This window comes from Gossypium hirsutum, chromosome D02 (assembly GCF_007990345.1).
Source record: "Gossypium hirsutum isolate 1008001.06 chromosome D02, Gossypium_hirsutum_v2.1, whole genome shotgun sequence".
In the NCBI taxonomy this organism is placed as follows: Eukaryota; Viridiplantae; Streptophyta; class Magnoliopsida; order Malvales; family Malvaceae; genus Gossypium; species Gossypium hirsutum.
The window spans coordinates 20,437,864-20,449,679 of NC_053438.1; the positions used below are offsets into that span (position 1 = coordinate 20,437,864).

The following is an 11,816-nucleotide window of genomic DNA, read 5'->3' on the forward strand; positions in this document are numbered from 1 at the left end:
ATCTTTCATTTTTAGAGGTAATTTGTTTTGAAAAAAAGCACTACACTCCTTTTTCAATTTCACTGCCTCAAATTCCCTAAATTTCTTCTTTTTGGAGAGGATATCCTTCTTGAATTTAACATAATTAGGAATTTTCTCCAAAGCTTCCACCAATGGGATATTGATGTGAAGTTGTTTAAGTATATCCAAGAACTTCTTGAATTGAACCTCTTGCTTCTATTGTTGAAGTCTTTGAGAATAAGGAGGTGGTGGAATCTTATCTTTAACATGAAAACTCTTCTGTAGTAATGCTTCTGTATTTTTCGCAGATGTTGAACTTTCATGTCTAACTTGTTGCGGTAATACCTCATTAGAAGTTACGAAATTTAACTTCTATAACATGGGAATTTCAGCGTTCGATTGATCTTCCTCTTCGTTGTAAGCAACAACAAACTTGTCTTTAGCTTCAGAAACTTTGGGTTCCAACATCTTTCCACTCCTCTAGGTGATAACTTTGCAATACTCTTTGCCTGTACTTCTTAGACTTTCAGTACCGATCCATAAAGCACTTTGGGGTTTACTTCAAATTTCGTTGGCTAGCGGACCCATCTGATTTTCCAAATTTCTCAAAGTTGCATCATTCTTCGCCATAGATGCTTTCAATAAGTTCTCCAAATTGTTAGAATATTAGCTTACGGAGATTTCTAAACTTGTTAAGAAAACCCTAGCAGTTGATTTAGTCGGGATTGCATATAAGAGCTGCTAGGACCAACCCCTTAATTACTCCAAAAAAATTAGATTATTTTGGAATGACGGATTGTATAAATTTGAATGCAATCCAGGGCCACTCCTATTCTAATTTTGGTTTCCCATGTAGTAGATGAATTTTGGGTTTTATAGGCAATTTTTGAACATATGGTTGTTGATCTGCCATAAATTGATGTGTCAAATTAGGTTTTCTCAGTTTTCTAAATTTGGCCAATAGTGTCATTAGGGTGCTTAATGTGTCATTGAGTGGTGTAGGGACATGTTGGATGTCGAAAGCAAATGAGAATGGCACCAAGGAAAATGGTATCGTAATATCCACACCTTAGAATCGTGATACCTCCAACAATATTGAAGAATAGAGGCACCCTTCAGTGGTATCGCGATATCCACCTTTCAAAGAGAACCCCAAGGCTCGACACTGCCCGAGATATTGCGATATCCTCTTTTATGTATGGCGACACCAACATAATCCAGGGAACAAATTTGGACAAAAAAGGTAGTCTTTATCCACTCAGTCCACCAATCACCCAAGGCCCATGTAAGGGCATTTTAGGCAACCAAAACTCATCAAAAGATGGCCTAAAATAGCCAAAATTGGTTGAGGAGGAGAGACACACACATTAGCTTAATTTTACGTTTAGTTTTCTTTAGGTTTTCTCTTAGTTTTTCTACACCTTCTAGGGTTTTCATTTTCACTTCTTCTTTCTTAGTTTAAAATTTATTTTTATGAATTTACTTTTTATTCTTGATGCTCTTAATGTTAGTTAAGTTAGTTACTACTATAGCTTAGGTTTATTTACACTTTCAGTCCTTGTGCCTTAGTTGCAATTAGCTTTAGTTTAATGTATTTCATTTTCTTTTATTTTAAATTTGTTAAAGTTTGTTCCTTTTATGTTTTTTGCTTCAGATTTTCTTGTTGAATCCTTTTAGTTTCATGTTATTTAAGTTGTCTTGCATAAAAATCCCACCTTTTAAATTTTTCTTAAGTTTTACTTTAATGTTTGCTTTATTTTTCATTTCCATGTTCATCCTCTTTATTTTTAACATGAGTAGCAAAACTTCAAAGGGAGTTGGTTGATGGAGATATGGGTAAGATGATTTTTGGACCAAAGACTAAATCATAATAAATTGGACTAAATCAAATAGACTTAAAAACATAAGAAGTAACTCCCCTAAAGGAATATCTAGCAAGTGAGATTGAAATGTAATCTTGTTGTGAACCCGTTCTTTAGTCCCAGATTAACCGATGAGATCGAAAGATAAATCAGAGTTAAGTTGTCTAAGTCGATAAAATTGAGTTCGAAAGATAAAATGAAGTCACTTAGTAATTTAGGCGATTTAAGTTCCTTTTCCGAGAATAAGTTAACCACATTGAAATCAACCAACCATCGTTAGTCATTTATTTGGTTAAATTCCTAGTTTTATATCCTTGTAATTTAGTCCATAGATTAGCATATTTAATTTTCTTGCAAAAGTTCCTTGTTATGATTTTTCGTACTATAAAATCGTATGAGTAGTTACTTAGACTCTATCGTGTATGCTAGTTATCACTCAATCTCCATCTCCTTTGGGCTCGATCCTTGGAATACTCTAGTGTTTCATTTTAACACTATAAATATGATAACTGACCTATATGCTTGCAGTAAAACCGTGCTTTAAAAAGTTTCTTCTAAAATTATTGTTTTCCGTGCACACACACGATGCCATTCAAGTTATTGGAACTATTGCTTGGGAGACGATGTAAGACTGAGTAATTTTTAGTGTACACCTTTGAGTAGAGATAAGTATCCAAAGTAGGATTTATAGATACAACTTTGCTTTCTATTTACTTTCATTTTGTTACAATTTTTAGTTAATTTTCTTCACTCTTTTGTACTTGTAGGAGGCGTTGTATGACTCAAACTAGTAACACTGTCTTACCATTTAAGCCAAAATCGAAATATATCATAACACACTCGAAGAGGGCGCAACATCCTAGGGACGTTCCTCCTACATAAAGGGAGCAACCCATTAAAGATCCGCAAGTAGAGATTCAACAACCACCACACCTTTCCATGAAGCAAGAAACTTTGTGCGACTACGTGATGCCCAACTTAGATGTTCGAGGTAGCATTAATCGCCCTATGATTAATGCTAACAACTTCAAAATCAAACCGGCAATGATCTAGATTATACAATCGAACCTTCAATTTTGTGGGTCAATGAATGAGGATCCAAATCAACACCTTAAATGATTTCTAACCATTTGTGATAATTTTAAGTATAATGGGGTATCCGATGACGCTATTTGTCTTCGGTTATTCCCTTTTTTCTCTTATTGGTGATGCTTTTATGTGGTTAGATTCACAGCCGGTAGATTCTATCAACACTTGGGACAAGCTAGTGAGTAAATCTTTGGAAAAATACTTTACCCCAAGCAAGACCATGAAACTTTGTATGGAAATTACGAATTTTTGACAATTAGAAGGAGAGTCATTATATGATGCATGGGACCACTTTAAGCTAATGTTATGCAAGTTTCCATATCATGGTTTACAAGATTGGTTGCAACTTCAAGTCTTCTACAATGAGCTCAATGAAAACTTTCACCCAAGTCTCAATGGAGCATTCACGAGAGAATTCATGTCCAAGACTTACTTTGAAGCCTGTCAACTTATTGAGGACATGGCAATGAACCCTTACATGTGACCGATTGAGCGGTTCACATATTGGGCCAAATAATCGGCAGTAAACACTATTGGTAGCGAGGACAAGTATTAACAAGTCCTCGAAAGGTTTAACTAATTGTAGATGAGTTCATCTAAGGTGCAAGTCCAAAACCAACCAAATCTAACCAATTTTAATGCAGGGCATAATGATGAAGGCAATCAAATAGAGGTTAATTATGTGGGAAATAAAGAATATAACCCCTACTCCAACATCTATAACTCGGGATGGCGTGACCATCCTAACCTTAGATGGGGAAGAAATCAAATAGGCCTTCAAATCTGGGGAACCAAAACCTTAATCCTTCAAAACCCAACACACTATATCTACCTTCATTACCTTTTAGAGCATCCCAAGATCAAGAGAGAAAACTAGCCTATAGTAGCGACCTTCCATTGTCCATTATTGTAGCACCCTAAACCCGGCCTAGGAGTTATGCCCAAATCTTGCGGTGTCACATTGAGGTGTTTAGCGAAAATTGAACTCGTTGGTAAAAATTCGTTTCTAGGTTTAAAAAACCCTCTTTATTATTATTTAACAAACCATCTAGTCAAAAACCTTTACCTTGTTATCTGTTGTTGTTATAAAAGGTTGATCTAAAATCACGGAAGTTTTTGAAAACTCTAATGTTTAAATTTCGTGTCTTTGAAAACACTAATTATTTTGAAAATTCGTCTTCTGCTAAACTAGCATTTTAAAATAAGTAAGTAAAAGCCAATTAAAATTTCAACAAACATAAATGGCTTTATTACATAAACAAAACCCAACACAAACTTTAATTTTAAATAAAAGTAAGTGTAGAACAACTACAGTTGTGTGGCCACCTCCGAGTCCCTCGCAGCACCGACCCACCTACAACTAGGGATTACCTATACAATTAAACAGAGAGGTGAGTTTACAAAAACTCAGTGTCTAATCCCATAATAAGCAAACAGACAATTAAACAGTAGATAAATGCAATTTGGGCCTGAGCCCATTACAGTAACAGTCCAGTTCAGTGTGGACCTAAGCCCTTTCTCGTAACAGTAAACGATTGGGCTTGAGCCCATCACAATGCCAGTAATTAGTAGGACCTTTACCCAATTTCAGTAATATTATTAGTGGGGCCTTGGCCCAAAATAGTAACAGATATCAGTCATGCAGTGAACAGTATGCAATATCATTAATCGATGCAGTAATAGTACAAAAACATTAATCAGTGCAGATATGCAATTAGAAATCCTACCCAATCCAACCTCTACACACCACTTTGTCCCGCCAAACACACTATGTGGGGATAAAATCAACCCACCCAGCCAGACACACTAAGATTAGACCGGTTGCGGCACTAAAATGTATTGCAGCAAAGCTGTCAGTAAAATAAATGGCATATAGCCATCAGTAGGTCCATAGTCGTCTTGGGTGACCCGTGCAACCTTATCAGTACGGTACACTTCCTCTAAATATAACAACCCATCCCCATGTAATATATCATGACATAATATCATATGTGTATGCAAAATGTCATGCTCAATTATAGTCATACATATCACAGAGCAAATCAGTCATACATAACATAAAGCCATAACAGTCATTTCATCTCCTAGGGGTATAACAGTCATTTTACCTTATGGGGGTATTTCGGTCATTTTATCCTATGAAGGTATTTCGATCATTTTACCCTATGGGGTATTTTAATTAATTTACCCTATGAGGGTATTTCGGTCATTTTACCTTATAGGGGTATTCCAATCATTTTACCCTATGGGGGTATTTTAGTCATTTTACCCTATAAGGGTATTTCAGTCATTTTACCCTATAGGGGTATTTCGGTCATTTTACCTTACGAGGGTATTTCGGTTATTTTGCCCTATAGGGGTATTTCGGTCATTTTATCCTATGGGAGTATTTCGATCATTTTACCCTATGAGGGTATTTCGGTCATTTATCGACCTCTCGAAGGTCTGCAGTCGCCTCGAGCGACTCAGGTAATCTAAATTGTTATAATAGTGTAAATGGGCCCAAGGCTCATTACTCGGCCCAAGTGGGCCCACATGCTTGTGCGGCTCATTCAGCCCAGATTTCTCCACGGCTATGAGATCTACATAGCCCAGTTCAGTATTCGCCACGGTTCGTGAATTTCATCTGTCTGGGGCCCACGAGCCCATTGAGCTCATACGGCCCATTTCGACCCAACGTGGCCCATTACAACCTAAGACGATGAAAACACTCATAGAGGCCTGTACAGTCCAGCACCGTGTTTCGTGGGCTCAAATTACCACACGATCGTTCTTACGCTCAGATGGCCTAGTACGCTGTCTTTCTCGGCTTTTCAGCTTTTACCGATTTGCAGTTAAAGAGGTGTGATCACACACCTGGATTCTATTTGCCGAGAAACCTCCCACGCCTTGGAAACCTACACTTAACCAACAATATCCAATTAATCACTTACACAGTTAAACCATCAAATAAACACAAGCGATCACAACCGTTACTTACCACAACTTTTGATTGAGTGAAGAGTGAAGTTTGACTATCCAAATGCAATCACAAACCTTCAACCCTTTGAAAAGTTCCTAGGCACCAAAACTGGGTGAGCACTTAATCAACAGGTAATAAGGTAACTCTATACTATTACCCTTACCAAACGCAAGAGAGAAATAAACTACGAAATGCGAGACACACGGTCAACCCCCAAAAGAAAGGAAGATTCAGAAACTAGAAAAATAAAGGAAAGATGAAGCAGGGAAAAATCAGAAGAGTAAATCGGCAGTAGTGTTGCATAACAAGGAACAGTAAAAGAGATAGACTCAAAAGAACAGAAGGGGAAGAAAGGTGTATCCGGCAATCAAAGAGGGGGGAAACCGAAAAGAAATAAGAAAAAGAAAAGGTGAGGGAGGAGAGTGTATTTGGCCAAAAAGAAAATAGGTAAAAAGGGAAGAGCAAACAAAAGAAAACAAACTCGAGAGGTACCCTAGTTCTTAGCAAAAATTCAGCACCTACAAGCAGAGAGAGGGAAAACCACACAAAATCGGCATGAAAAGTAAAACAAAAATGAGCAGTATGCCCCCTAGCCGAATTTTTCTGAGTAACAAGTTCATTTTTGGCACACCTCCCCTCTCCCTTCACTTCCCTTGATTTTCTCTTAAAATATCTCCCCTTATCCCTCCTTGAATCACTCCACCAATTTCTCCTCAACTCCTTCCAACAACTCCATTCAAATTCCATTCAAACTCCCATTACCTGTGTTTCAGTCCAACTCCACTACCTACAAAGCTCAAGCAGCAAAATAAATACTCCATTGTGCAACCCAGGACTTGAACCTCAGACCTCACAGTTACACAACACACCACCTTACCACTAGACCACAAGCTCTTTTTGAGTTATATTTTAACCACAATACTTTAAAAACCTACTATCTAGATCTAAAGATTTTATTCACTTAAAATAAAAAAAATTTGCATAAGCCAAGGCTTGAACCCCTGACTTCTTAAACACTCCTAAATCTCTTAACCACTGAAGTAGACATTCATTTACGTCACTTCCTTGCACAACTAAATATTTATGTGTAGTCTGCTATATGTTCCTTTATTAAAAACCTATTCCTTCTAGGCCCAAAATTTGAGGTGTTACAATTAGGGTGTGTATAGTAGAGAAAGGCTTGCACGTAGTGCAAGATGATGTGCGCAAAATCTGTGGTCAATTAAACCAAATCTTATAATTGTTGCAAAATAACTTAGCCTCTACTATACCAGTAATACTAAATCTAATCCAAAAAGGGAAGGGAAGGAACACACCATGATGATCACCCTTAGATTAGAGATTGTGGTTAAAGACCCTATCTGATCAAATTGTGGGGAGAAAAAAATTAATGAGAAAGATTATAGCACTCGCAGTCCTAGTGTTGGAGATGTGGTGGGAGAGAAGGAAGAACTTGAGAGTGAACCCACAAATTAAAATAGAGGATAGAACCATTCAACCACCACCACCGAGCCCAAAGCCTATACCATTTCTTTCATGTCTAGAGGAAAATAAAAAGAAAGGGAGGGAAGTTCTTACAATTCCTCAATATGTTTAGGGCCTTGAATGTGAACCTCTCCTTGTTATAGCTCCTTGAGAAAAGGCCCAAATAAGCCAAATTTCTTAAGGACATTATGTCTCGTGGGAATAAAATAGAGTGAGGGGAGCAAATTGCTCTTAATGAGGAATGTAGCGTGGTAGTGTCTAAAAGGGTTCCTCCCAAGCTAAAGGATCCCGGGAGCTTTACCATCCCAATAGAGATAAGTGGACTTAGTTTAAGGAAAGCACTATGTGACCTAAGGGCAAGTATTAAGACATGCCATTGTCCATCTATAGGAGGTTAGGTTTGGAAGAGCTTAAGGAAACGACAGTCACCTTGCCATTAGTCGTCCGATATTTGTTATGTCCCAAAGGAGTCCTTGAGGACATGTTAGTGAGGGTTAGGCAATTTATTTTTCATGTTCACTTTATCCTGCCAGACTTCAAGAAGGATCTCAAAATTCCTATCCTCTTAAAAAAACCTTTCTTGGCCACGTCTAGAGCTACTATAGACATAGGAAGGGGTGAGTTGACTATAGACATCAAGGGAAAGACCAAAATATTCAAATGTGTTGAGCTCGAGTCTAAATCTAAAGAGATATTTTTATCACAAGTATGAGTGTCAGGGAGTTTAGACGAAACCTTATTGTCCTAACAAATTTGAAACTTTTATGGAATGGTGTAGTTTTTTAGGTGTTCATGCACCACGCAAGAGAATCTAGAAGCAAACAAGGATAAGGAGGACATTATGTTTCTCAGGAGACCTCAATCGTATATTGGACAATAGGTATGTCCAAGTGTTGAGAACACCGATGAAACATCATTTTGGTGGTGTGACTAATCGTCCCAAGTTGCATTTTTAAATTATCGCATGTGGAAATGGAACTGGAAAGGTTGTACATAATTGAATGATTTGACCATGGACTCCAAGTGTTTTTGCATGTAGTGTAGGATTTTAATTTGTAGTTATTTGTATTTGAGACTTGTTAGGGTATAATTTTGATGATTGAGAATAAAAACACTGACTTTGTAGATGTTTTTGAGGAATGTTTAGTGAAATCGCGATACCCAATGGGGGATATCGCGATTTCTAGGAAAATTTCAAGAGGGGGCCAAAAATCTTTTTTGTATTGTAATATTGGACCCCTGATATCACGATACCCTTGAAAATTTAAAAGTCAAAATTTTGGTTTTAAATAGTGGAATTGTGCTACCCAACCCACAGTATCACAACACCTCAAACAGAATGCGATATGAAATGTCCAAAAATAGGGGATATTACAATATCCTACCCTGATATCGCAATATCCAAGTCAATTCAGGTGATACCTGGTTTCAAGTATTCCGATCTCCGTCTTTTGAAGGCTTTTAAGCCTCTAAACACCCTCATTTACTTCATTTTCCCCAAATCTTCAAATCCTAATCCCTAAAAACTTTCCCCCTCTCTATTTTCTCTCAATCTCTCTTTCAATTTCTTCTATTTTTCTTTGCAGTCTCTTTTCCATTTGCTCTATTTTTTATTTAGTTTTCTTGTTTTGTAGGTATTCCACTCTTTTGGCTTTGGAAACATGGAACTTCATTGACTTGTAAAAAAATCCATCAAAACCAGCACAGTTTATGTTTCCCTTTTTCTCTTTTTTGTTCACATTTGTTATTTTCGTTATTTTCATTTTGGTTTTATATTAATTTGTTGTGGGTTAGTTGGTTAGTCCATATTTGATAGACAGCTTAGTTTAGAAGTTGATAATCATGCCCCATAAAATGATAAAATGGCCAAGATCCTAACCCTAACCACCTCCGGTACTAGAGTATGTTTTGGATAAATTTCAATCGAAAGAGGCCGAAGCCTTATTTTTATCCATTCAAAGATGCTCATTCATCCTTGAAAGATTTTTTGACCCCTCTACTTCGGATTGTGAAGAGATTTGGGACTTAGTCCATTTTCAACGATGGGTGAATTTTGCGATGGTGCCAACTACACCTACGGTAATACTAGTTGTCTTTGAGTTTTACTCCAATTTAAAATTTGGAGAAATGAACAAGGAGTATGTTAGGCACAATTAAGTTGACATATCCCCAAAGGCTACTAGTGATTATTATGGCATCCCTAACTACGAGAGTGACAATTTATCTGTAATGGGTCTTAATAATTTTGAAAATGTTGACATGGATGTTGTATTAGCATTTTTAATTGAGAGAAGAGGGGAATGGAAATGAGAGGAATATACTAATTACCCCTATCTTTTAAACAAGCTATCTTGTTTCCCATTGCTAAGATGTGGATGCAATTTATATGTACTCGTATCTCACCACTACTTAACATTAATACAGTTAATGTATTTTGAATTTTTTTTTGGTGTATTGTACTTTGCAAAGAAAGCGAGTTAGCCTTGGGAGATAGGTCAACAAGGAAATAAAAAGTGTGTATCAGGCATTAATGTCAGAATTTATTTTCCTCATTCAATAACTGATTTCTGCCATCGAGCTGGAGTGGTGATGGGGACTACTAAACAATCTCATCGTCCACCAGTTCTAGGAATTAGACAAGAAGCAATTACAGGATTGGAACCAGCAACGTAAACAAAAAAATGGAAATGCCTCTAGCAGTGACGAAGAAAAACACCAAAAAAACCAATGATAAGCCTACGCAGTGAGAACGTATGCTAGGAAGAGATGTGCACTACAACATAAGACTACTGGACTCCATGAATCCATTCATGGACACATTCGTGACGAGCCAAGGGGAACAAAGCTTAGAATGGCCCAAAAGATCAAACGGTTCAACTGAGGACAGCGCAGGCGTAGAAGAACAACAAGAGGAAGTCGATAAGGAAGTAGATGACGAAGCCACAGAAGATGATGGCTTTGTGTCCTATTGCGAAAACTTTGAAAGTGTTTTTGTGTTTGCGCAACAACCAAAAGGGAGACCTGTCATCCGCGAGCCAAGTAACTAACCCTAGATGTCATCCTTGAGGTCCATTGTAAGCAACAAGGGAAAAAGAATTGTAGGACCGAGCAAGGGTCCCAAAGATGACTCCGATTAGTTACATATCTTAGCATTCATTTTTCAATTTTTTTATGCAGCATGTAAAACTATTAAACACTTTTGGATTTGTTTCTTGTTACTTTTATTTTTAGTATTGTGTTATTTTTCTTGTTTGCGCTTTTGTGTTTGTATCATGTGTAGCGAGTTACCTTGAAAGTCTATACAGCATTTTGAGCTTCAACGAGGAGGTGCACCCCTGAGCTAATCTGATGGTCCATTCTAGGGAAGTTTGGTAACCTCCTATATTTTCTTTAGGACACATTAAGGACAATGTGTAGTCTAAGTGTAGGGGTGCACATAATATTGTGTGTTTTTTTTTCTTACCTTTATGTTTGTTTGTGTTTATTTTAACCTTTTTTCCTTTTTCAAAAAACACCAAAAATATTTTCCTTTTTTGTTTTAAATTATTCAAAAGTCCCAAAGTATTTTTCATTTTTGTTTTTATTTCATGTAATTGCATAGTGCTTGTATTTTAATTAGGTAATAAGTTACTAGTTGTATATATCGAATAACTACATAGAATTGCCAAACTTGTAAATTTTGAATGATACTAGATAATTTCTTATTCTTAATTGTAAACGAATTAGTTCAATTACTTAATATGTATAATAGACTAGAGGCAATAACCAAAATGAAAATGTATAAAGGGTATCATAGGATGAATAAAGCACACGGATCCTTTGTAGATAAATAGTTTGAATTGCTAATTGTTCATTTAAGTAGATGTATGCGAAAAAATTTGTTGCTAGGTGATTAATTCGGGAAAGATCTTAGGTATTGTTTGATATAGCCTAGAGCCGAAAAGCTTACCTGTTGCTATATACCCCTAGTTCATATATCTTTGAGCCTTGAGCATCCTTTTCTTATAAGCCTTAATTTCAAGGACTCGAGCCCAAATGAGTCTAGTACTCAATCATTCTCTATCTCGTTCTTTAAATGCACTATGTAATGGACTTCAGGCCATAGACATTAAGGGATAGGTAGAAACATTATGGAGGCTTTGTGTGTGAGACAAAGAAAATGAAGGGATTATAGGAATTATTAGGCTAAAACAAGTGAACAACAGAATCAAACACTAAAGAAAGAGAGAGATAAATCAAAATTAAGCTCAAAAATGAAAATTTTTCAATTCACATTTGTAAATTCTGCATGTACTAATCCTGTGTAATACCTTCTACCATTTCAGAGACATAAGGTAGGTGAGCGAAGGAGAAATAAGGAGGTGAGCTTATAAATAAATTGGGGAATATAGGGAATAATGTCGTGTGATTAACCGTTT

The 11,816-nt window shown here is 36.7% G+C and overlaps 1 non-coding gene across 1 annotated transcript; it reads right to left on the reverse strand.

Moving 5' to 3' along the window:
* Positions 1-3,174: 3,174 nt before the first annotated feature.
* LOC121215127 (small nucleolar RNA R71) lies at positions 3,175-3,281 on the reverse strand. The gene has a single exon (XR_005910857.1). It is a non-coding gene; the product is annotated as a small nucleolar RNA R71 (small nucleolar RNA).
* Between the last annotated feature and the right edge of the window lie 8,535 nt (positions 3,282-11,816).